Raw genomic sequence first — 27,173 nt, 5'->3', positions numbered from 1 at the left:
TATTCAGTTCTATTGACAGCAGATATCATGTCCTAGAGTCTGATTTATAAATGCCCAAAGATGGTTCAACACTTATTTCCCCCATTATTTCTATTGAAAAGTAGCTTCTGCCTCATCCTTCTGGTCTTAGAAACATTGTAATTTCCAGTTCAAATTTGCTCATGGCCTTTTTATTCTTCTTTGGTTATTTCTAGACACTGATCTTGACTAGCTATTTTTTCTTTCTTTCTTTCTTGGTGTTTGCTTTTTAGTTATTTTTGGATTACAGTGATGACCCTTCTTAGCCTCTGTTTGGTTAAGCTAAAAAAAAGCTGACTACTCTGGTCTCTCTGAGAGGAATGTGCCTTATTCTAATTATCCTACCAATCTTTGTCAGACTGGCTCTTTTTTACAACGAACACGTAGTGAAAATTGGTATGTGTATGCTGAAGAGGGGCCCCCACAACACCCTCTGTGTCCTGGCTGGTTCCCTCAGTTTCTGACTATTTTTAACGGCTTTGCACATCATAAAAGTCACATGTGATTTTCAGTAAATACATGTTTTTTAAACCAAAATCCCAAACACCATTCACTGAATGCAAAAGGAAATTCTTGCCTGTGCAGATTAAGAAATGGTGTGTAATTCTTTGGTGAGTTTGAGGATAAAATTTTTGCTGGGACAGTACAGGTGCTGAAAGTATTTAAATAGTTTGATTGCCTTGCTGTGTGAGAAGCAGGACAGTTGTAGTGTCAGGTGGACATGGTAAGGTGACGCTACCTTCCCAAAAGTGCCTGCAGAGAGGACAGTATCTGGGCAGGACACAATCACGCTCACTCACAGACACACCACGGACAGCTACACGTCGACAGAGAGGCAGGGAGGGTCTTTGTGTTGAGTTCCAGTGGGGTTTATTTCAACCACACACCGAATGGGTCCTGGAACAAAGACAGGGAGCAATGGAGAGTCCAGGGATATCTATGGGCTGAAGGGGGTGGATCCAAGGGTCAGGGTTCAAAAGGAACAGGGTAAAGTGGTGCATAGGCGGGGTCAGGGAGAGGGAGAGCCAATGGGATCACAGGAGCGGAGGATTGCACCAAACTGGGGCCAATGGGGAAACGAGGAGAGGAGAACTTTCTAGGGAGAGGACACACAAGGTAAACAACAGGAGGGACAGCCAACAGGATAACTGGGTACTTAAACTGGTGTACAACAAAATGGAGGTACCATGGACTATGGGTGACATGGGCCAGAGATTTCCAGGGCTAGCTCTGGAATCTGACGGAAAATCTGATGGATTTTCTTTTTCTCTCTCTGGTATGGGCCAAGAGGGGCCTGAGCTAGGGCTGCTGTTTGAGCCCTGGTTCGGGTTTTGAGCTTTCACCCCCTCTTTGAACACGTGTCTGTTAATTCAGGTGAAGGAATGAAGGGGGGACTTTCTTCTGGTTTACAATTCACAGATTCATTCTGTAAGGAGAAATCCAGGAGAAAAGACAAAGGACGGGGGGGTCTGACCATTTCCTTTTAAAGGGTTAATGCCTCAGGGGGTTGGGAATTGTAAGAACCAGTTAGAAGTTATAGCAGGTGGGCACACAAACTTTCTACGAATAAAATACCAACAGGTAAAGATAAGCGATAACAGACATGGGAATTTTCTAATTAATTTCCAAGGATTAGGGTTTCTTTCATAGGCAGGATGGACCACAGGTTGGAGTCGCAGAGTGGGGAGAGGGGATTTCCCACTGAGGAGCCACCTGAGCCTCTGCCACTGGGACACAGCAAACCAGAAAAACATGGGCAAAAGTGGCAAAGACACTACGCCAGAGTTGGGGCAACAAATAAGTGAATCTCCTGCACCAACTTCAGCAGGCAGCTGCTGCCCACTGGAGCCAGCGCCGCGATAACAAAGGAGCAAATCCCCCGCGGTGGCCACCTGCACCGTGGCTGGTACAAGGGAAAATGAGCAAACCTCAACGTAACGCCAGTTCCGGGGCCCCATGGGGACAGCTGTGGCCGCCCGCACCGGGGTTGGAGTGGGGCTGGCAGCAGCGTGGAGCTGGCAGGCCTAGCTGCTGCCGCGGGGGAGGGAGGGAGGGCGGTGAACCTGGTGAAAATCTCAGCCACAGCAGCAGAAGCTCCAGGCCGCAAGTGACAGTGGGGCCCCAAAAGGGGAAAAATAAACACAAAAGCTTCTAACTTAGCTAGGAATTGAACTCCTACTGAAACATATCGGAAAAGCCTTTTCTTATAAACTTAAAATGGGGGAAAACCTTACACCTTGGAGGCTTCCTTCCACACCATAATCGCCTTTAGCTCTGGAGAATCCACAACTCCCCCTTCTTTATTTATTAAGAAAGCTTGTCCCATAGATTTTTGCAGAAATTTAACAAGAAAATATAGCCAAAACAATGAAAATAGTAACTAAAATCCACAAAATGCCTGCAACAAATGTTTGGGCCAAGCCTGTCAGTCCGATCTTTTTTAAAAGTTCTCGGGACCAGTCAGTCCCACTGTCTTTCTCTTGTTCTGGCTTCCACCTTGATGTCCTTTACTTGTTCCTGGAGATTTTGGATGCTGCAGTGGAAGGATTGGCTTCTGGATGTGAGGTTAAAACAACACATCCCCTTGAACTCCTCGCAACCATGGCTATGGGCAAGCAGCAAAAAGTCTATGGCAGCCCTAGTTTGGAGGGTTGTGTGCCTGGTGGTCTCCTCATCCTCCCGAAGGGCACTGAGGGCTGTGGATGTTGCGCTGGCCTGTTTACAAAACCCGACACCCCTGCTGAGAAATCTCACCGAGAGTCTTCACCGTGACTACCCAAGGTAAAAATATGGATACCGTGATCTCTTTCCTTTATTCCAATAATAAATTTGGCTATCACAATTTTAGTCAAATTGCTCATACAATCTCTTTTGGCAGGCCAATTGAGTTTTTACTTTCCAATCCTGCAAGAGTGTAATGTTTGGGGTGAGGGTAGTAAGTTGGCCAAGGCAACAGGGATCCCCTTGAAGGCGAGAGGGGATTCCTGCCCAAGCCCTATCCCTGCAGATAAGAAACACACCCTGGGGGAGTACTCTGGGATGAGAAGTGGATGAGGATGCTGTTCCATTGGTGTAACTGCACCAGTCATGTGAATAAATTTTCCTAATTGGGGCCACATTGTTCCTGTGAAAGGAATGAATGTGGTCATATAGTGGGACAGGCTGATGTAGTTGCCTGTATTGAAACCAAATACAGAATTTGGCTGTGGAGGACCCAAATTCTTGGGGCTCCTCTTGTGAATGCAGCAGCAGCCTCATCCCAGGTATCCACTAGATTCGGTTCTTTACCAGCATAGGGACAGTGCCTTTCTGTCAGGGGAATTCCCACTGGACACGATGATAAGGGGTTGCCAAACTCACCTGTGACAATGCATAAATTGTCTTGGTTGAGAGTCTTGGTGAAGGTCACCCAGATGTTTTTGTGGGGTTGAGGAACAGTCCACCCTGTGATGGTCAGCAGGAGCTGTAGCATCCAGATCTTCCTCATATTGTTTCTGGGAACAGCAAAATGCAGGGTCAAAATGAACATATAAACCCAAGAAGTAATTAACGAAAGACGTTAAAACACAAATCCTTAACTTAATGGACTCACTTTCCCTCTACTTCCCCTTTTCTTTATTAAAATCGGAATAATAAGGAGAAAGTAGTGTGAGAAAGGGAAAGGGTGGCAACATAAAAGTTGTTTTAAAAGTCCAAGAAAGAAAGGAATTAACAATATAAGAACTTAAAGCATGTCCTTGTAAGAGGGATAGATATAACTTTTCCATTGAAATCCAATTCAGAAAAGTATGATAAAACTGTGATAAAAGTATCCCTGTTGTCTGTAGCTGGGCTATCTGTCAGAGGAGGTGTGCTCATCTGCTTTTTCTTTCTGCACCTCCAGGCTGCATGGGTGTTGTAATAAAGAATTGGGTAAATAAAAATTCGGAATAAGAAGTTTAAATAAAGTATGTATAATTATAACTAAATGAAAGTATGGAATAAGGAATTCTCCTCCCGGTCGAGGTAGAATTCCTTTTCCAAAAATCACGAATTGCAAAAGAACCCCCCCAGATAACAGGTTTCAGCAGACTCATCAACTCGGAGGAAAGGACAGGACACAGGCCATCATAGAAACAAAAGAACCAGCCTAAAAGTCTACCTCCAGAGAAAGGCAACGCCCGGCCGATTTCGGCCGGAGACCATCAAGCAAGACAAAAGGGACGAGCCCCAGGAAGATGGTCGTTGCCAGAATCGAACACCACACCCGCCAAACCCATACTACAGAAACTCAATCAAGAAAGACAAAGAAGAGACTACTCCTCCGAGATATCCATCGGTGCTAGCCCGGATCTCTCGATCCTGCTGTGATGAAATATGTTAAAATACATACAGACTCACTTTACATTTGAGGAGACTCTGCCCGGATACTTACTGACTCAATGTTCTAGGCCAGGAAATCCATTCACCCGACAATCAGGGACATTTGGTGAATGGAAACTGGTTGGAATTCTAGCCTGGGGACATAAAATCCCTATAAAAACCCAGGCCAGAGAACCCTCAGACGTGGATTTGGGAACACCTATACCTTGCGTATAGACCCTGTCCACCCAGCGCTGCGCTGTCCATTTATTGTGGTTTTTTCCTCGCTGTTTGTTGCTTTATTAATTTATAATAAATTAATCTTTGTTAATCTTTAATCGGCCGTTGCATTTATAACAGGTGTCATCTTGTGTATTTTCTTGGTGTATTTTATTGACTTCTTCTGAATCTCTTTCAGGTGCTGCGTCTCGCTCTTGTATGTAGGGCTTGATATTCTTTTCCAGTATCCACTTTGGACCCGAACCTGTTGAGACACAGGCATACCCTCCCCACCACGTTATTAAGGGAAATGGACCCATAATTTCCTTACTTCCTGGATCCTTGACCAGCACCAGTGGTCTTTCCTTTATTTGTGCCCTGGTGTTATTGGCAAAATGCTGGACAATGGGGGGTGCCAGCTCCATAAAGGAGTTATTGAGAAATAACTCAGTGGAGTAGGACTTATTGAGAAAGCTGAAAATGTAGGTGGCTTTGGCAAGTCTCTCAATGTTGCTGAGAGACTCAACACCCCCCCCCACCCCGTCACTGCTGGTCTGTTTTAAAGATCTGTGGGCCCATTCCACAATGGATTGTCCAGTTGGAGAGTGAGGGATGCCTGTGTTGTAACTTATGCCCCACTATTGGAGAAATTGGTGGAATTTTTGTGAGGTGTAAGCAGGTCCATTATCAGTTTTTATTTGTTTGGGGACACCCAGGGTGGCAAAATCTAGGAGAAAATGTCTTATAATGTCCCTCACCTTCTCCCCTGCATGACCAGAAGCAAAAATGGCACCTGAGAAGGTGTCTATGAACACGTATATGTATTTCAGTCGTCCAAAAGAAGGATAGTGTGTTACATCTGTTTGCCATAATTGTAATGATTCCAGTCTTCAGGGGTTAACCCCGATGCCTAAGGATGGTAAGGCATATTTTTGGCAATTAGGGCAGGGCACTACTATTGCTCTCACCTGTCCTCAGGACCTTTTGAACATTTGCACTAGTGAGGGCATGTTCTGGTAGTAGAACTCATGAGATATTTTGGCCTGTTGAAAGGTGTTTGGTAATGTGGTCTGTGCTACCATTAACAGAGCATCTGTTCTCCAGTTACCTTCAATGATGGGTCCTGGAAGGTCAGTGTGTGTCCTGACATGCATTATATGGTACGGCTGTTCTCAGTGGAAGAGAAGGTAGACAAGTTTTGAGAGCAGTTCATACAGTTTAGGATTTGACACCTCTTTGAGAAAATAATGTTTACCCTTTTCAGCTACACCAGCTACGTATGCTGAATCAGTGACCAAATTGAGAGGCTCTGGGAACCTCGAGAATGCTCTGACTACAGCTGCTAATTCTGCAATTTGGGGGGATACCTGCACAATTTCGACATCAGACTCCCACTTCTTTGTCACTGGATCTTTCCAAGTCATAACTGACTTGTGGGATCTCCCAGAGCCATTGGCAAAAACTGTCATAGCCTTGAGTGGAGTAGGACTTTTCAGCCATTTGGGGACCAAATTGAAAGCCGAATTGAAAAGCTTATGTTTGGGATAGTGAATTGAAATTTGCCCTGGGTAGCTGTCAAGGGCAAACTGCAGGTGTTCATTTGTTTGGAGCAAAGCTTCCAAACAATTAGATGTCAATTGTATATAAAGTGGTGCAAGGTGGGTCAGGGAGAGGGAAAGCCAACGGGATCACAGGGGCAGAGGATTGCACCAAACTGGGGCCAATGGGGAAACAGGGAGAGGAGAACTTTCTAGGGAAGGGACATACAAGGTAAACAACAGGAGGGACAGCCAACAGGCTAACTGGGTACTTAAACTGGTGTGCAACAAAATGGAGGTGCAATAGACTGTGGGAAAAGTATTTTCTTATAAAGTTAAAATGGGGGAGAACCTTTGTCTTGGTTTTAGAAGACAGGTGTCTGCTAGGGAGGGTAGGAGACACTCTTGGAATGAAAAAATGTAGACCCCGCCTCCCTCAAAATTATTATAATTCTGAAATCAAGGGGCTCTCAGGCAGAGATCTGGGATTAGGAATAACAGTTCTTTACTAGTATTTATAGCAGTATAAATATAACTACAGCGTTAGCAACAAAACAGAACCAGGGACCCCGTGGCAGCTTTCTCGGCTGAGATGGGAAGGGATGGAGGAGAGGCTTTGCTTCACAAACCCCTCGGGCAGTCAGTGCCGGTGCTCCTGCAGGGCTCTGAGGAACACTCAGCTGGAACAGCAGGGATGAGCTGAGATCCTGGGCCGGTGGCTGAGGTGGATCAGCAGGGATGAGCTGAGATCCTGGGCCGGTGGCTGAGGTGGATCAGCAGCTCCGTGGCGGTGCCTGGCACTGCCACACGTCCCGGCAGGACAGGGGGTGCGAGGCCACCAACAAAGAGGGGAGAAGGAGAAGCAGCAGCAGCTCCGTCTGGGTGATGGCGAAATTCCCTTCTCCCCACCGCAGCAGCTCTGCGCCCAAAGTGTCCTTCTCCGAAGCTGAAGAAAGTCCGCCAAACTGTCCCCACCCTCCCCTTTTCCTGCCCCCTTCTCGCCCTGGGCCCGGGCCAAACTCTTTGTCTTTTGTCAAGTACCCACCAAGTACCTGCAGTTAGGTTTTCCCGGCAACTAATGGGTAAAAATTCCACAGGCAAGCCAGAACTAAAAAAATAAAAAAAAAAGACACCTAACCCCCAACAACCTTACACCTTGGAGGCCTCCTTCCACACCCTAATTGCCTTTGGCTCCGGAGCCTCCACAGTTATTGCCATCTGTACTTCACACTCGTCTGCTCTACTTTAGGTTTCAGTTTCTGCTTCTCTAGGCGGGATCCTGTTTTGTATTAACGAATGAAACATTTAAATACAGTAAATATAGGTTGTGTCTGAACTCTCTTATTATTTGCAAATCACTGCAAAAGCTCACAAACCCGTGCAATAAAGTTCATACCAGATTAAGTTCCCAGGTGCTACATAGGGTGACTGTGAGCCTGATGCAGTGAGGTCTGAGAAAATCAGTCCCAGGTCTGCAAAAATTAGTGATTGGTGCCATTTGAAAGTATGAGAGGTGCAGGTAGGAACTAAGAGCTTCAATGTAGTTGTAAGCCAGAGGTCAAAATTTCAGTCAGGGTAACAGAGGAATTGATAGCACTGTGTGGCTTTCTGCCAGCTGAAGACTGGGTCTAATATTTGTTTTCCTGAGTAAAAGGGTCCAGTCAATCAGGCAGCCTGCCTGGACAACAAAGGAGTAAAACAGATTTTAATTGCCCAATGGGCCATTCAGGCCATTCTTTCAGCACTGATCTGTGCTTATATGCCAGAATAATTTGGGTTTGTGTCTGACACAGGAGATTTGATTTGTGGAAGGCCTTCAGTCTGGGCTGTTATTCTTGGAGGACTGGGGCAATGAGGTCATATCTTCCTTGACCTTAGAGTATTCACCTGAAGATGCCTTTCATGTAGGAGCTGTTTTCTGTTGGTGGCCAGAATGGTGAATGATGTTCATCTCTTTAGAGTAATGTGAGAAAGGAAGGGAGAAAGAAGGGACACAAAGGTCCTGAAGAGCTTTCTTCAGCCTGGTTTAATTTGGAGGTGACACTTCATATATCATATGTCATATAATTTAAATTAACCCATTTCAAAGATCACCTAGCCCAAGTTGAGGACAGAGAGAGAGGGAGCAGCAGGAGGAAATGAGATGAAGCATTTCATGTCAGGACTGCTTTTTCCCCTGCCATGTATGATCACATGTAATTACCAGGCTGTAGTTCACCCCTGTTTTCTTTACCACATGTTTGGACCTAGTGTTTTGTGTGTTAAGTCAGGTATCTCATACTCAGGTCATGGTTTTTCTGCAGCCCTTCTGATCTGAGTAAGGTTTAAATAGGAGTCTTGTCTGGGTGTTGAACAGTTAATGGTCTAGAAAGCGAAGTACCCTTGTCCCCTCTGATGCAGCTGAGTAGCATTTCATGATGGCAGGGAAATAATTCAGTACAACCAGGCCCTGCTCTGTGGGCAGTGAATAAGCTCAAGTGAAGAAGAGGTCATTCATGTTAATCTAAAGTAAATAAGATTGTGGGACTGGGGGAAGAGGGTGAACCCCTTTTTATGTTCTCTAAATTATTATAAATAAAATAATTTTAAAATAATTAAATAATATAAATATAAATATATATATATATAATATAAAAATAATAAATAAATAAATAAATTCTATAGCTCAGAGGCTTAGGAAACATTTAATTGTAAACATTTGCAAAGAATCTATGCCGTTAACCTTTTCCAAGATGAGAGACAAATGGTTTTCCTGCTTAATTTTGTGCAGGTCTCACCCTTTGGTATGTACGCAAATTGTGCTGGGTGGCAATGTCTAATACAAATCTGCTTGAAAGGCAGAGGCAGCCATGCAAGCAAAGTGGCTTGTCTTTCCCTGCAGCTGCAATGAGACTTCTAGCACAGAAGAACTAGGCAGGGAGAGACCCTGATTTGTAAGGAAGCATCAGGAAGAGAGAAGAAAAACAGAAATCCTCCTAAAATGCTGTCCCTCTAGCAGAAAGCTTTGTGTCCATGCTACAGTGCTGCCCTGTGTTTTTGATGATCTGAGGAGCATCCAGCACTGTTTCATTTTTCCTTTGGGTTTTGGAGTGTCCTTATTCAGACTTCTCAAGGCAAGGAAATATATGATGAACTCATGGCTGTGCAGAACTGGGTAAGTGATGTCTGGGGAGATAAACAGCACTTTTTTGAGATTAGGACTAAAATGGGCATGGAAGATAACACAGATGTGAATCATAAGCAGGCACCTTTGCAGGAGTGTTGACTACTTGTTGTAAAGACAATGGGTGAGGGCTGGGCATTATATTGTGCTGCTGCTGTTCTCTGTCCCACATCCTTTGCGGATCTGTGAATCTGTTTTTTTCACACTGTTTAACAGTAGCTAGTGATACATCTGCATAGAATTATCCTAATTATAAATCTCATGTGTCTCTAACCCCTCTGCAATATTTCTTTTATGAGCTGGATAGGCATTTACATTTCCAGGAATGAGTCCCCTCTTCTCTTCCTCTTATACTGTGCTTTTCCATCAAGTATACCAGGAGCAAGTATCCAGCGGGGTGGACTGAGTTTGACTTTCTGAGTCTGCAGTGTCTCTTGGTTAACAAGGCAACAAGACCAAATATTATTTAATTTTAATGATAGGTGACAGAAAAACAGAAGAGAAAAGGGCTGATCAAAGTTCATAAAGACAATGTACTTCCTGTACTTCCTTGGTTTTGTTTTTTTTGTTGTTTTTTTTTGTTTGTTTGTTTTGTTGGGTTTTTTTTTTTTTTTTCCAGCCTGACCTTTCTGGATTTCTGGCTCTTTTGACTCTGCCGTACTGGAGTTGCCCAGCAGTGCTGTTGGTCTGGGTCGTGGGGGGCCCTGAGCAAGTGTGTGCAGAGCACGGCAGCAAGCAGGGAAAGGGGCTGCTTGGCATTACCAGCTTCTTCTCTATGTAAGTGCAGACTCTCCTTGTGTTCAGGGAGGTGAGCTGTGAGAGAACAGTGATGTGGCTGCACCTTCTCACTGTGCCTTGCTAGATTGGTTCCTGTTTGCTCTTTGATCTTTTTTCACACTAACAGGTAGCATGACTGCAATGTGATGCTCTGGCTGCAGACTGCATTGACTTGTTGAAAAATGAATTGCCTCAGAGCATTCAGTCTATCTCCTTAGCTATTACAGCTAGGAAAGCTGGGATTTCCATGTAATTTTGAAGCTCAGAATTCTGAGGTACAGTGGAATCCTGTCTCTGCATTCATTCATTACTGCTTCTGATGCCTTGTTTTCTCCATTATCTCAAATGCTTTTAGAAACTTCGTTTTCAATGCACTGTATCATCTCACAAGGGTTACTTTCTGTGGGCATCATAGTTCAGTAGGAAATGGAATGCTAGTTTGCAATGTTTGCAGACAAGATAGGGAAAAAATACATCTGTGAGTTATTAGGGGTGAGAATAATGCATTTTACCTTTGGAGCTTACAGATGTTTTTTGCCTTTTCATCTGCCAAATACTTACTCTTGCCAGCACTGTCTGCATCTGGAGGTTGTGTCTTGGCAGGGGATTATGTTGGGCATGCAGTCTGGGTGAAGCTGCCTTGGGCATCTCCTGGGTGCTCTGGCTCTGTGGCTCAGCCTTTCCATGCACTTGTATTGGTTTTAGCATATCACCTCCAGCCACTCATGAACTGATTCTGTAGCGGGAGATATTAGATTTTGTTTTGTAACTGTTCATCCTGACATGCAAGTTTCCATAAGAACATGGGCTGTCCTGCTCCCTTGGTACCTGAACACCTTCTTCCTCCAGCAGTGACAGTCTGTGCTTGCGACACATCTGCCTTTGCATAATGGTAGCAACAGTTGGGCTTTTCCAGTGAGTTCCTAATCATACCTCACTGGAGATTAAGCAAGTTAAATCCAGCTTTCTCATTGACCAGGCCATTGCCCTCTATAAACGATCTTTAGAAAAAACTCCCATTTTTAATTGTGGTAGAATTGTCCCATTTGTGAGGTGATGTGTGTGGAGGTCAAATCTTTGGTTCATGTTTTGTTTCTGTGGCCTTTTGTAAATTGTGACCATTCCATGCCTACCGTGTTCCTGGCAGAAAGGGAGGAGAGATACCATATCATAAGTAATGCCCTCCTTTTTCCATTCCTTTCTCCCCTGTTATACAGATACACGATTACCACTTGTTTTTGCAGTTTTTGGCAGAAGTAGTCTTTAACTCCAGCCACTGAAAGAATATTGGACTTCTGTTGGTTTTAATTGCTAAGGTGCAGGAGCTGTTTTCTAGAGGTGCCAAACACTTGGGAACTTCATTTGAAATGGCATGTGTTTGGTGCTTCTAAAACCAAGTTTCCTGGCAAGGAAACATACGAGAGAGACTAACACACTTCCTTCACTTCTCAGCATTGATTGTGAGCCCTAATTAACACTTAGAAAGGAAGGGGCTTTAGACTACAGGGTGCTGCAGACGTATATTGCTGTGGAAATATAATTAATAAATGATAGCAGATATGGCACAGGAGTTCCCACACTGCATATTCTAATGGTTTATTTTCATTATTTGTTTACTGCACATAGTCCATGTCAGTCATAATATATATCTCCTTAATTTTTCATTACTGCTTGAGAAAAACCTGGGTAGGAAATATTAGTATTTTCCCTCCTAAAATACTGCTTTAATGGTACTGTGATCCCAGGTAAACTCTTACAGTGTCCTGCTGTTCTTTGGCTGCCAGTTCTCAGATTCAAGCTCTCCCATCATGGCCCTCATCACAAGAGAATGGGACAATTCAGACCAGATAGTCTGACCTGCCATGCAAAATGGGTCACAAACTTTTATCCAAAGATTTCTACTTCAAGCTTAATAATTTCTACTTAGGTTAGAGCAGGTAATTTAATCAGGCATCCAGCGGGGATACAGAAACTGTTAGTCACTCATGGCAGAGCCATTCTTTCTGGCCCTCAGCACACTCTGCAATATATCTGGCTTTCTGAGTCTCAGGGTTGTCTTTGCAGCTGCAATACTTGAACACTGAAGTTCCAGAGGGCCAGGCAGTCTTTTGAGGAAGAAGCCAGTACACGTTTATGTTAGGTGGACATTTTTTGTGTTGATGTCTTGTTATCCAGATAGTGGAAGCATCACTAAGAATCTCCTGAGGTCTCAAGTGTTTCCTTAACTCCTATGCTTAATCCTACCAGGGAAACATGTTTGTTTTGCTTTAACACTTAGTGTAGCAGATTACAGAATGGATCTACCTGCTTTATTTTCAGCAGCTGATGAGACCAGAAACTTTGGGATATTGGAGAAGGCACAGAATTTTTCACCTGCTAGGAAGGGGACAGGAGCCAATGGTACCTGTGTGCTCTGGATCTGGAGAGCTCCACACTCCACCAAGTGGCTTTGGAAAGGTTAATGGGGAAGGTGCCAGCAGAGGGCACTCATGAATACACAACATTGTCTCAGGGTTTTGAAGGGCCCAAATCACTTCTGGCATGTGTAACAAAAAGTGCTGTAGTGGGTTTAGCGCTGGTTAAAATTGTCAGTGCACCTACTAGAATTACTAACTCGTTTCCTGCTGTGAGACATGAAGAGATATGAGAAGGAATGCAAAGCAGGCTCAAAACTTAAAAGGTATAAAGAAAACTTTATTAACAAAACTAAAAGAATACGAATCAGAATAAGACCTTCAGAACACTTCTCCTCCCTCTCCACAACTTCTTTTCTTTCCCAACTGACAGTGTAGAGACAAAACCTGGGATTTTCAATCACCTGCCACCTCTACAATAGTCTTTCATCAGTTCTTGTAGGGAGAGGAGTTTCTCTTGCCATGCCATGGAGACTTCTCCATAAGAAACAGTTTTCCTGTGGCTTAATGTCACAGTGAAACAGCCAGCCGGGAAAGGAAAATCTGTTTGCAGTGTGAAAGTCCCTCCCATGCCTTGCAGCTTTCCCAAAGCTGCTTTCATGGGCCATGTCAACTTATGGGGTACTATTTTAAGGATGAGCTGTTCTGGCATAAAAACCCCCAAAAGTTCTCTTCTTTTATCTCTGGGAACAGAAGCTCTTCTTCTATCCCTGGAGGAAAGTTTCTCATCTCTCTCTCTGTTCAAGCTCCTCATTAAATTACAGCTTTTCAGAATCCACATGCTCCAGTGAATGGAGCATTTTCTCATGGGCTACAGGTGAATGCTACATCATGCACTTCATGACTTACAGTGAAAAAACAAAGTCTGGTATATCAAACATATATCTTCACTATAGCTTTACAAAGAGAATTTCAGCCCAAGATATCTCCTCAGTTCCCTCCTAACCAGAATTTGACTCCTTCTTTGCCAACCTCAGCGTCCCATATTGTTTTCCTTACATGTCTTCACCCCTTCCTTTCCCTGACTTGGGAGAGAATTCGTAGGTTCATTTGTTCTCAAGCTTTATCAACTGAAACAGTTTTTATAGAGTTTTGCAGCGCTGAAAAGCTGATCTCATCCAGGCTGTGCATTGGGGAGATCGCTCTCCATGCCTCACTGCTGCTCACGGGGTCTCTGCCGACACCGTCGTGCCAGCTCGCTCAGCGCTTTTCTTCATGCGGAGCTCCGGAAACAAGAAAAGCTGCTGCTGCCATTTTTGTCCTTCTGTGCGCACCATGGCTGGCTAAAAGCAGCCAAACAGAATTCATTGTGAGGCATGCTGAAACAGCCAAGGCCGCATGCTGCAGTCCCAGTCTCACTGCTTTCGGCTGCGCAGTCCCGGCCATGTGGCCGCTCCCGGTACAAAACAGCAGTGGCCACTTCCAGCCTTCAGCCACTCCTGGCCTGTGGGCCATCCCCAGCACTGACCACAGGACCACTCCCAGCGTTGGTCCCCGCCGCATGGCTGTTCTCGGTGCCAGTGTGGCATAGCCTGGCGGCACCGCTGGAAAAAGGACTGGCGAACTCTGCCAGGAATGGGCCCAGCCCTGCTGGGAAGGGACTCCAGCCGCCCGCTGGGACAAGACCCAGGGAACTCCCTAGTGAAGAGCCCAGCAGCCCACTCACCACCCAGAAAACCTTGGCCAGGTGTCGCCCTGAAAACTCAGCTTCTGAGCTTGCTAACATAGTTTTCTAAGGACTTTCCCAGGACAGAAACTGCAAACATAGATATGTGTACATTCTTTCTGTTACACGTCTTGTGATGGGCATCTCTCATGGCCAGTGCAGTGAGAAAGTGTTATCCTGACCATCCAATCCCTGGCCGTGGTAAGAAGCCTATAAATCCTGGGAGGGAAAATAAACTCTGCTCTTTCTTTCACCACACCTCGACCTGTGTCTGCGTGATCTATTCATCTTCAGCGGTAACAGCCAGGTTGCATGGGACCAGCTCGGCCCAGCCACGCAGGCCACGCAAGGCTGGGTCTGCCACTCACCTCTTTCAAAGCCAAAGCAAGGGAGATGTCCTGGGCTTGCCTGTCTTTAAAATATGAATCTCACAGAGGCGGACCCAGGTTCTAAATGGTTCAATAGGTTGTCAGTTCTCAGAGGTAGCCAGCTATTTGTTTTTGCTAGGCACAGAGGAAGCTCTTAGCAGCCCCCTCCCAAAAATATCATCTTTCCTCCTCAACAAATTTCAATTAATGCAAAACCAGCACAAGTGCAGAATAGGGCAGCATTCACCTGCTGAAGTCAGACACTGTAGGGTGGTGGCCAGTGCTGCAGTAAGCAGAGAGCCTTGTGTTGGTAAGACCCTGTTTCCATTCAGAGCAGCTCATCTTTCTAGGCCTGGTGAGTACAAGGGCACTGAAAGGATGTAGTGATGCAGACTTGCTAATTCAGCGATGGCTGATGTCGCCACCAAAATTTGGGATTTTTTGACAACAGAATGGCTTACATGACACCAGGCATGCTGGCATCAGATGGGGTGGCACATTCGTGCCCATTGCCCCTCTCATGTGACAAACAGTCCAACTGCTGTCTGGTGCAAGAAGTGGCCAGAATTGGGGCTTCATGCTGCTGGCATTTATTCCTGGTGGGACAGGCAGTGACATTCAGCTTTCATTAGAAAAATGGCACACCAGGATCTGAGGGCACATTTTGAACAGTCAGTAAAGGCAAAGTATGAGCTCTGTTTCTGAGCCAGAAGAGCAGTCTGTTCCTGGTCCATGGGACTTGTCAGTCCACCAAAGATTAGTGAGGCAAAAGCAAAGGCTATAAAGCTCCTCCTGCCCAGCATTTGTGAGCGAAGGTGGTAAGGGATTCATTGTACTGCCAGGACATAATTGGCAGCAGTAGTATGAAGCAATGCCAGTTTTTTGCCATAGCAATTGTCCAGACATTTTGTTCACCTTGCTGTGCAGTCAATCTGTTCTAGACCATGCAGTGTTTCAAAAAGAGCACGGCTGCCACACAAAATCACATGGGATTGCTCAAGACTGTGTGCAGGACTGAATGTGAAAATCCATTTCACTGGTGCAGAACTTGGGGAAGGCAGGTGGTGAAGGGACTGGACCTCCAAAGGATGAGTCAGTCTCCTCTTCCCTAACTACAGACACCAGTAAGTGTAGCTAAGGTTGTACAGTCACTTATCTCCTTGGAGGAGAAGGAGTTGGGTTTCATATGCCTCAGCCTGAACTGACAGATCAGATCTCTTATGGGAGGTAGAGCCCGTGTCTCATGTGATGACAAGCTTGAAGGAGCAGGAGTGGGTCTTTGTGGTGATGTCTGTGTGAGCAGAGAGATTTTGGCTTAACCTAAATACATAAGGCTTGTCTTACCTTCACCTATGCTTCATACTGCAAGCCAGTAGCACAGGGAGAGTGGTGTGAGGCTGTGTGCTGGTAGCCCTGACTATAACTTGACCTGTAGTTATCAGCTCCAAGGAGACACTGTGGTCAGTGTGACTCCAGTGTGACTGGGCTTGGCTAAGGTGGTTCCTTGGGAGCTTCAGTCCAAGTCAGCAGAAGCTGAAATACTGGTGATGGGTAAACCCATCCTGTTCAGCAATATATGTCTCTACTGGCCAGCTTTGGGTCTGTGACCATATGTCATTTTGTCCTGTAAAGAGTGAGTGTGCCCTGGAGTGGTCCAGCCCTGCATTACTTCTGGAGCTCTGCCCCAGAGAGCTGCTCTGTTCAGAAATCACTCCTTACCCGCATCTGCAGGGTTGTGCACAGCCCTCTGAGATGTAACAAAGACAGCATGTGCTAGAAGAATGGTGTTTCTCTTCCTTTGGTGGTAAGGAATTTATCTGGCATTTCCTCCCTTGCCTCTGGGATTTCCTCCCCTCACCATGGGACAGTAGCTGTTCTCACTGGGGCAAGCACTCCTCTCCTGCAGCAGTGGCTCTCCTCTGAGTTGTACAAGATAATTGGGCTGTTCCCCTGGTGTGGCTGTGCAAGGCCACTAACAAGAAGCAGCTAGGGTAGCAACAGGATTAAAAATATGTATGAGCAAACATCTTGTTTCAACTGCAAGGATGCACTGAAGCGTGAGAGTCTGGGTCCTGAAGAAAGCCAAAGGAAGAGTGGATTGGCATTCAGACTGGCAGCTGCACAATAAAGCCACACTTGTAGCACAGGAAAAGAAGGGCAGGAGCCCAGTGTTATTTACACTGGTGTAAGCTGGAGTAATGTCATGTAATCATCTATTACATTTGGCAGCATCCTGTTGGCTGGAGTCCAGCGTGGATACGTGTGATCAGGAGAGCAGGTGGGTTATCACCAAATCCAATATTGGCTTCTGGCTCTCTTCCTCCTTGACAGCAGCCTCCATGTGAGATGGAACCTGTCATTGAAAAGATTGTATGGAATCATTACCTGCTCCAGACAATATTGGGAGGTGAGTACCGAGTGTGATGCCTGGTGGGCCCCATGGTGCCCTGGCAGAAGCTAAGTGTGACTGTAAGTGGAGGTGTCACAGTGGCACAGAGGTGGAGTGGACGCTCCAGTGGAACATGCTGCTTTTTATTCATAAAAAAATAAATATATTTAATTTTCATTTCTGTTTTAAGGGTGATTGTTCTTGGCTGGGTTGGGTCCCTATAAAACTTCACAAAGTCATTTCAAATAGTTGAAAGCTGTTGATGCAGCCCATTTTCCTCTCACTCAGTGAAGGATTTTTTGGGAGGAAGGTTTATGACATATCTTTGCATTGAAGAGCTTGGACTGGCAGGTAGACTGACTGCAAAGGCACTTCCATGACAACGAAGGTTGTCTTGATACCTTGGCTGAAGAGATGACAGCCTGATGTGAGATCTCTTACAAGAGAAATTAACTTGCTCATGGAAGGAAATTGTTTCTCTGTTTATATGCTGGCTTTACCTGGGATCATAAATCTCTGAGCTTTCAATTTTACGGGTACCAAAAGAAGGAAGTATCCCATGGAACGTGGAGGTTAGCAAAACAGTTGGGCAACCATGCAGGTTTGTAGCCTTTGTGATGCGTGAGAGCACCCAGACACTATCACTGGGACAGGGATTCTCTGACCCTGTGGGAGCTTACTGGATTCCCAGATATCAGCAGGTCTGAGGTGGAAGGGGAGTCTGACCTGGCACTGCAGAGCAGAACAAGTCCAAAGCTTCAATTAGTCTCTGTCTCCAGTGGCACTGATGGCACTTGTTTATCTTGGTAATCAGACCCTCCAGCCCCATCTCATATATTAGCAATTGCAATAGCAATAATAATCGGATTCAGTCCATTGCATTTAACATTTTAATGTCAGCTGAAGATTTCTTCCTGATCCCAGCTTTTGATTAGATAACATCTTTGAGCACCAGATTAATAAGACTGACTGTATTCTCTGAAAACCTGACTTTCACAGTCAGAGGTGAGGGCTGAAATGTACTATCATGTTTTATACATTTGACTCAAGCTGGCCAAAAGGTCATACTTAAAATTCTTGGAAGTATTTTTTGTTACTGTGTTTGGTTTTGATCCACATTGGATGGAGAATGAAACTTTCACAGATTTTCCATTAATTGTGTTCTTCTACTCTGTGCATGAATGATGAAATTCATGCTTCCTTGAGCTTCTTAAAGAAACTGGTCACTGAAAGTGTTTTCAAAAGATGTCCAACAGGTCTTAACCTCTTCCTATAGACTGCCATGTGGCCAGGGTCTCATGAACATATCCTTCCTTAATCTTGGGATTCAAAACTCTTCTACTGTTCAGGTAAGACTTGTCAAACCTGTGTAGTTTTGTACACCGAAATGCATAATTCAAGAATCATGAGAAGAAAAAACACACGCTTTTGTCAGAAAATTTATGCTGCACTGCTTTACGGACTCTGAAAATATGATAAAAGGATTATTTCTGGGATAGTGGCCTTCTGTCTCCAAACTAATAATTGGTTTCAGCTATGCTGTGTCAAAGCAGACTGTAGCCATCCCAATGACATGGAAGATAAATTTATGGACTGAACTTCACCTTGGTGTTTGTACCTGCACACATGCTTAGCCTTCACAACTGCTTATGGAGTTCCCTTTGTGGCCAAACAAAACCAAGGTTTGGAGACAAACAACAGAAATACTGCTTGGCATGAAAAAAATCATGCACATTTTACTGGCTGTGTCCTGATGTAAAGTAAGCTGCTAGTGTGTGCAGGGGAGAAAGGGAAGGAGGGTGCTGGAGGGTTCACAGTGAAGAGAAGAAGGGGATATTCTCTAAAGAAGTAAGTGCATTGAGGTGGTCTGTACATGTAAGTTTGCTTTTTGGCTCATTCTCCATCTACTATCATGATGTGGTCAGTCTTGCTAAGTCAATAGCCCTTCCTCTAGGCAGGCTTTCTAAAATGCTGGTTGAAGTGTCTCAATCAGGTTTCAGAGGAATCCTTCTCTTCAGCTGTTGTAAATTGTTTGTATCACAAAGACAGTCTCAGTCCTGCTGCTGTAGCCGGTATTGGGCACACTAAAGAAGAGAGGGGCACTTCAGCCAATGCAGTTGGTGCCTGTATGCTACAGGAGAGAGCCTTGAATCTTTAATCCAATATCAACCACTTTGCATGGTCAGCAGCTGGAGAGTTTCTTGCATTTTAATGTTCCAGGTCACAACCCTAGTAAGCTTGGGAAGGGTATTCTCTAGATCAAGATAGGAATTCTCTATCATGCTTTTTCTAACTATAAGGCTTCAGTCTTGCAGGCTAGTGTGGAAGTGCACAGACAACCCTTGTCTCTGGTCTTGTAGTGCTGGGAGAGCACTGTCCTGATCCAGCCTGGTATTTAACTGTCATGGGATATTCTCTAAGCAATGAAACCTTCCTTTGTGGAAAGGGAACCTTTTTCTTCTTCAGGCCCTATGGGCTGATGTTATCCTGATGCCTATGGTACCTTTGCATTGCATAGGAACCTGCATTCTCCAGCCCTCACAAGCCGTCATGCAGAGCTATGTTTGCCATCCACAGCACCTTTGTTCATATTCACCTGTGGAGCTGTGAAATCAGAGTTCATGCTGATCTAATATGAGATTGCTTCTCAGATTCACCACATTTGTTGTGGGAAAAATGGATTTTCAAGGGAGACCTGAATGAGCAGGAGTAGGCACGTGGACATAAAGATCCGCTTTCATTTGTGGAAGGGGAAGGAACCACTAAAGATGAAAGCAGCCTCATCTGTCTCATCTTCTTTGAAGGATTAACTCAGACCCTCCCCTGTGATACCGTAGCTGAAGGTCTAGGGTCTGTGAAGGGTGCAAACCTTTATGAGTTTGTCTGCATTACACGCAAGCCAGAGGTAACTCAGCCTAGGCTTGGAGTCTTTCTGACTGGGTTATTATGGGATGATAAATTGAAAATAGAGTCTTTCCTCCTCAGCTTGTTGGTTTCTGGATTAAGTCTGTATCTACCCTATTTTGTAGTGCCTTGCTGCACAACCTTGCTTCACAGGTTTCCTCCCTTCCTGCTCCCATGGCTCATAGGGAAATCATGGACTTCAGTGGCATCAGACTTTTCTGCTTGCACCAGAATACCCTGAATGCAACAAGAGATGAAGTATGGCAAAGTTTTCCTAGCAGCTGCTTGACACTGCTTCTGTTCCACAGCAAACAGCACTCTAATATCTTCAGGCCAGAATCATCCCCATGTGAAATCTTTTGATGATGGACTGCAAAAAAGAGATCTGAATCCCTGCCTAAGCCTTTCTGCTCCTGAAGGATAACTGCATTCAGTGGCAAAGAGCCAGAGAGCAAGATTTTTTTTTATTGCGAACATGCCTGGCCAAGAAACACTCATTTAAAAAAGATTCAATAGTAGTCCCAGGGTAATACTTGCAATTCTATTTCATTTTCTAACAGCCTTATTTACTTGAATCAGTTAATTTTTATACCTTCTCTTCATGTGGTTTTGGTCTGGGATGTTGAAATGTTCTGGACAGTCACAAATTTAATACTGGCTTTCATATTCAGCATTTCTAAAACCCTAGAATGCCAGGTACCACGAAAGGTTTACCCTTTCCAAATTTGTACATCAAGGTGGGAGTTCAGCAGATGTCCCACTGACAAAGTTGAGCTCAGGTATCAAGAGCTGAGGGTTGTGCAGGCAGGGCAGCTTCACACTTGCTGCACCTCAGTGATTAATTTATTAATGATTTACATCAAGGTGAATGTAAATTAAAACCCCAGATACAGACACTGCCACAGTATGGTTAAGCCTGAACTGCCACAGTGTGGCAGTCTGTACAATGGTGACATTTCACCTCTCGAGCCTCTCTATTTTGCTGTCTCTTGGCAGGCACAAAAATTGGTAGCATTCCTGCTCAGAAGTAGGTGGAGAGAAAATGGAGAATTACTTGTATAAAAATCTAGTTTGTTGGCAAATGCCTTTCATATTAAAACAAATAAACAGCTTGGAGAATGGTTTTTATATGTTTCACCCACATCTAGACATGTTGCAAGCTGAAAACTGAGGCATGGTGATGTGTAGCTGTTCCAATGATGATTCACTGTTGAATGACAACTATTCTTGGAGAAGATAAATTTGCTGCACTTTCCCATTTTTCTGTGGTGGTTTTACCGTGCCTTTAAAGTGCACTGTACCATAGTCATGTATAGATGTTCCTACAGGGGAAGGGATCTCTCACCTCTGCTGAGATTCTCTTGTGCAGGGAATTGGGCATGGTCATGTATCATTGAATCTGGTGTTTGTGCTGGGCTTTGACTACTTGCCCACACGCCTCTGAATGAAGAGTCTTATTCTCTGGTGCCAGGAAGGACTGGAAACCATTCTGTGCTGCTTGGGTAGATAGGGTGGACCTTGCCTTTCTCAATCCTGAGAGCAGACTGAGAAGATAAAACTCAGCAGGCAGGTGGGTCATCTTTGCTTGTGTTCAGTCAAATGGGATGTTCCCCATGAAGGAGCATGGTTGATGCAGAAGTACAAACCAGACAGGATTGGACTTAACAGGGATTCTCCAGAAAAATTCTGGATCCCTCTGGTGTTTCTGCAGGAAGCTGTGATGTGTTCTGTTTACAAGCTGTGTTAAAGTACAGCTTCAGGCTGTTAGTCCTGCTACTCCTGTTGGAAGGTGATATAAATTGCAATCACAAAACAAAAAGGGGGCTGGGAGTGACACTGGGGATCCGTGGAAGACAGAGCTACTGTACAGCTGCCACTGAGCTGCTGCCCAGCCTGAGCTGCTCTTTGCCTCAGATTCCCCTCTGCCAAAACTGGAGGAGCAATGATGTGGTAAAAATCACTCAAGACAGCTCAGGGAGAATTGCAGAGCACAGGTATGAAGCAGTATCAGGTCATATTGTTTCCCTCTTGCAAAACCCTCCTCCAGGTTGGGGATATCCATATAAACATTCCTGTCCTTTCTGAGACAGGCAAGATTTGTGAATCTGATGCCTACTATTTATCTAAGAGTATTTCTGTTATGTGTAATCAACTGTATCTTTGTCTTAACTTTGAATTTTATATCACACACCTCCCCAGAGTAGGAGAACACTACGTTCAGTTTTACTAGCTCCTGGAGGTGGATTATACCCCACTTGATTGTTTACAACATTTGTGAAGATTCAACACAATTTTAATGAGGTATAGCAGTAGTACATTAAGAAGTGTATATCTTAAATGCAGTCTTTAGTAGTTGATGGGTATTTAACTGACATGTGTTAATAGTCCTATTGGATTTCAATAAAATGCACAGTTGAAGCGGTAATTTTGAATAGGGAAATCATGGTTTCAGGTAAAAATATGTACTAAAAGTACAGCAGCTTTTAATATAAAATCTTTATTACTAAATAAAGTGTTGTGTATTAATAAAGTCTTACACCGACTTTAGCAAATGTTTACACTTAGTAGATATTTTTAAAACAGATTAAAATTACATAAAAGACACATTTTGTCAATTACTGCTGGAAGATTCATAAGGACTTGTCTATGGAGGTAATTTCTGTCTCCTCTTAGGAAAGATTCAGACTTCATAATTTTAAAGGAAAGTTTTTTAAAAAGTGTGTTATTTAACATGAAGGTGGGCATTCTTCTCCAGGAACTTGGTCCTGGGGATCAGCTGTTTGGCAACTGAGCTTCTCTAAGGTACAATGTTATTGCCATCCACAAAGGTTTCAGACTGCAGCACCTCAATCCGCTGTTACTGCAGCCACAGGAAGTAAGAACCTCACAGGTCTCCTGAATACAAGGTGAATGAAACCCATGTTTCACAAAGACAAGGTGAAGGACAAAGAGTTTCCTGGGCTGAGAAGATCCCAGGGGAAGACACAGTGTTTGGTATCTTGCGTGATTCCACAGGTTCAGTTTTCAGGGGACATCTTGCACCTGAGCTAAGAGGGATCCTGCGGACAGCAGAGTCATGTATGAATTCTCTTTGAATGAGCTGCATTGCTGTAAGTCCGTGCCCTGCCCTGAACAAGATTTGCAGGACAGGAATGGGAAGTATTCTAACCATTCACAGAAGCTACCTGCAAATGGGGTAAACTAAAGCACAGAGTCTTTCAGTGGCTTACCCTCCAAGAGGCAGCACGTGAGAGCTGCAGCACCGCGGGAAAGCCTCCATGTGCCAGCCTCACTGTGTCACTTGTCCCAGGCTGTTCCCATGCAAGCCCTGGCCACTTTCACTGCTCAGCAACTTGAATCATTCCCAGCAGTACTTGTGTGTCTTCCTTGCTCTGTCTCTGCCTGGATCTCAGCGTTCCATAGCTGAGCAGTTGGGACCCTTCGCTGCTGGCAGGCTGCCTTCTTGTTCCCATCACTACGTGTTGGTAGGTGGTTCCTGTCTAATGAAGCTCCTTTCCAAGGGAGGCTGTTGACATGCTCCAGCACAGCCAGATGGTCCCCTTACCTCCTCTTCTTTCACACTCCCTTGGAAACATTAATGATCCCTAAACCTCTCTGATGGAGGAGCTCCTTTTTGTGACAACCTCATTACATGATTATCAGAAACTGCCACTATCCATGTTGTCAGGACAACCAGCTTGATTCAGAGCCAGTGGGAAAGGTCTGAACCTCAGGAAAATAACCATCCCCAGCTCACAGCAGATGCTCACCCACAGCCAATCACCTGGGTGCTGGAAAGCCATGACATCATGGGCCAAGCAGGCCTCCAAATTTAATTGTTGGCTTTCAGCATCCCTCCATGTTGCCTCCCCCCAGCGCTCTTCACATCAGCCCCTGCACAGTTAATCAAGTGCTGCTGTTGTGCCATTTCAGACCTCCCTGGAGCTGCCTGGTCTCAGCAGGGCTGGCAGAGGGGCTCCCACAGTACCCCATGTAATGCAGCCTTGGGGAGGAGTGGGACCATGGGGCCAACTACTGGTGCCTCATCAGCCTGGCATAGGGGAAAACTGCAAGGGACTGTAATACCCACAGCTCTTAGGCAACAGAATAAGTTGCTTCTTATTGGGGTTTTGTTCAGGGGGATGGATTTATGGTCAGAGTTAATTTTATCTGTAAGATAAGCTCTCTGGCAGCTACCTCTGAGTGTGGGAAATTATTGGGATTCTTAACAGGATCCTCTTCCCATGAAAACCTACTAACACCCCATCAGCAGTCATACTGTATTACTCAGATTGTGTTGTGTTTGCCAGCAAGGTGTGATAAATATGGCAGAACCAATTCTGGTGTAGATGAAGGCTGTGTCCACCTTCCTGCCCTGCTGAAGCAGAAGGGTTTTACTCTGTGCCCTTGTGCCTTTACTAGGGCATGCCTGAGCCACCTCTGGAATCATGTATCAAATTAAGGTTACATCCCACATGGCACTGAAGCTAAGGCTTTCTACAGATGTGTATCTGCAGAGCTTTCCTGAATTCCTGCCCTGCTTGAGCACATTCCCTGTGAAAGCAAGATCAGGCAGTTCATTTAAAGAATTCCTCTTTTTGTTTAAAAAAGACTTTTTCTAACTCACTGACCATCCCAGCTAAGTGTACCTTTGATATCTGAAAATCTGGTGCTTGGTGTCCTTTGCTGAGACATTCAGCCTTGCACACCCCTCTGGCACAGGGAAGGCTGCTGGTTAGGCAGTGCAAGTTTGCAGTTCTGCAGTCAGTTTGGGTGGTTCTATCTGATTAAATTTAAGAGGTCAGGTTACCTGACACTGGGCTTTTGAAGTCCTCAGGCATGTTTTGGAGGCTACAAGAAGACTAGTTGTTGCTCAGAGCTAAAATTTCTTCCTCTGATAGGTGTTGGCTACCAGGCCCTGAATTTCTCTGGGGGTACATCTTCAGGAAGGAATTTCCCCTGGGCCACTCCTGGCTAGGAACACCCCAAGGAGGGGCTGAAACGCTTGTGCACAGCCCATCACAGCACAGATGGTTGTGATACAGCCAGTCCTGCCTATTTTAGTACACAAGAAAGGAGCTGTTTGGGTTGGTGATGCACGTGGCTCAGCCAGGTCCTTCCTCCTGCTTCTCAGATACCTAAAGCATTGGAGCTCAAATTAGGGCAGCTTCTGAAGTTATTTTTGCAGGATAAGATTCTTGCTCAGAGACCAGATGGCTCCTGAAAAAAACAGGGTTTGGGCAGGCCCTGTGGGTCTTGGAGGCTGGACCTTGTGGTTGGGTGTGCAGACTCTCAAAGCATTTCCATCTTGCTGGGACATGTGTGTGACAGTTACACGGAACTGACATCTAGAAGGGACTGGCCTGCTTTCCTATGCCCTGTGAGGACAAAGCCATCACCATGTCCGTGTCTGGCCCAGGCCAGCTGGTCCCAGGTAGGCCTGTGGAGCAAGTCCAGCTTGCACTGCTGAGCCTGGCACACCGGGACTGTGTAGGTGCCTTCACCATGCAGTCACTCATTTTTTCTTTTTTCCCTCTCCCAGCAATGTGCTTGAGCAACGTGCCCATTGTCAGCACATGCAACTGCTCATAGTATGCAGCACAGCCCTCCAGCTCCAACAGGGTCAGCCTCATTACAGCTGGGATGAGGAGCAAGGGAGCTCTGTAGTTTGGGTAATTTCCTCTTTGTGACCTTTGTTTTTGCTTCTTCTCTTTGTCTCCTTTACCAGGAAGGCATAGGACAGGAATGCAAAATCAACTTTCTATCAAGTATGGGACAGTTTGCTTCCCTTTAGCAGCTTAAAGATAGCTGGAGAGTCCTGGAAGGCTGAAATGCACAGGTTCAAGGGCTTTGTGGTCTCCAAAGGCCAACCTGAAAGGCACAGACATTAAAAAACCTCTGTAATTTTCAGGCAGAACTCCACTGTGCACAGTCAATGCTTGCAAAGTTTCTTTGTCTCCCAGGAGAGTTGTAGCTTTGGTCAGGGCTGAGCATAAGGGATCTGATCTGCTTTTTCACTGCATGCAGTCATAGAGTCAAGTTTCTGTTCCTTGTCAGGGGAAAGGAAACTGAAACTCTTCCTTCATCTGCTGTTGCCCAGCCTTTGGCACAGTCAGATGGAAGCTGAACTGGGCTTGGTGTTTCAGAGAGCCTGCAGTTTTCTTATGGTGCTAATAAGAGCAGTTCTGCTGGAAGTTTATGCTAAAACTAGATTTTAGTTGTACTTCCTTTTAAAAGGAATGGAAGTGATTCACTCACAGATTCAGTCCTAACATCTGTAATTGCCTGATTTCATGCTCTATCTGCAGCTTTTCCTTAAGCTGCCTCCCTCTTTTGGAAGCCTGTAAGTGGGACTCACACTTCCCATGGCTTGTGGTACTCCAGGGTGTGGGGCTAGTAAATGACCCACAGTCTTTCCAAAGCCATCAGGAATGATTTTTACTCTGAAGGTAGCTGGGTACTACTGGTCCCTCATCTGCTCTGTCCTTTCTAGCTCTGGGCTGTTTTAAACAGCAGTTTGCAGCAGCCAGTGTGGTTTTCAGGGCTGTGAGCCTGCAGGGACCCTGACAGCTCCTTCAGCTGCATTCTGTTCCATGCTGCCGTCAAGAGACGTTTCTCCAAACGCTTTGCATGGACTTTGACAGGAGAGGAGCCAAAGGCCAAAACCTGCACTCTCTGCTAACTAACCTGCTTTGGCTCAACAAGAAAGAGTGTGTCCTCTGCAGGAGTTACCCCATTGCTTGTCCCAACCCTCTTGGATGCACACAGTGCTGTCACCAGGGTGACATGCAGCAGAAAATGGAAGCCCTCCTCTTCCATTGTTGAGGGACAGCAGATTTGCACAATTCCCACTGACCTTACAGGATCCTGATCTAGCCACAGGCATAATTCTCTGAGGGAGTAGAAAGAACACTGACAATTTGCTCAAGGGCTTGACTGTAATCATTGCAGAACCAGCCAGCTAAGTGACAGATTTGACTCATACTGGGAAAGAAAACCTTGGTGAGACTTTGGATTACAGCAGGAGGGGATGCTAGTGATTCAGTCAGGGTTGTTTGTCACGTCAGCATGGACTGGGTAACCCAGTGAGTTCTTGCTTCTTGAGAACCTCTCCTCTGAACAAGCTGTAAAGCAGCAGCCTGATCATGGTCAGAGAAAATCACATGCCACCTGGTGGGGCTCACATAGTTTGTTATCGCCTCTTGAATACATGTGGCCTGCCTTACCTTCTGATGGCTGCTGTTGCAAAAGGTAAGTCTTCATTGATTGTCCTTGGCCGCTACATAATGTGGTATTACACATACTCTGTGCATCTCCATCAGGAAAAAAATTCCCAACAAATCAAACAAAAAAATGGTCAAAGTTATGCTCACTTT

General features: G+C 45.2%; 1 protein-coding gene and 1 long non-coding RNA gene across 3 annotated transcripts in view; one reads left to right on the top strand and one right to left on the bottom strand.

The window, feature by feature from the left end:
* LOC111928712 (serine/threonine-protein kinase PAK 3) overlaps positions 1-27,173 on the top strand; it is a 117,676-nt gene that overhangs the window by 28,281 nt on the left and 62,222 nt on the right. The window lies entirely within an intron of this gene.
* Positions 16,701-17,478, bottom strand: LOC111928711 (uncharacterized). Its single transcript, XR_002864265.2, has 2 exons — positions 17,394-17,478; positions 16,701-16,857 (listed from the first exon to the last, which is right to left on the bottom strand). It is a non-coding gene; the product is annotated as an uncharacterized LOC111928711 (long non-coding RNA).

This window comes from Cyanistes caeruleus, chromosome 14 (genome assembly GCF_971803275.1).
Source record: "Cyanistes caeruleus chromosome 14, bCyaCae1.hap1.1, whole genome shotgun sequence".
Lineage (NCBI taxonomy): Eukaryota > Metazoa > Chordata > Aves > Passeriformes > Paridae > Cyanistes > Cyanistes caeruleus.
The sequence above is the reverse complement of the archived record's forward strand: the minus strand, read 5'-3'. Positions and strand labels throughout refer to the sequence as shown.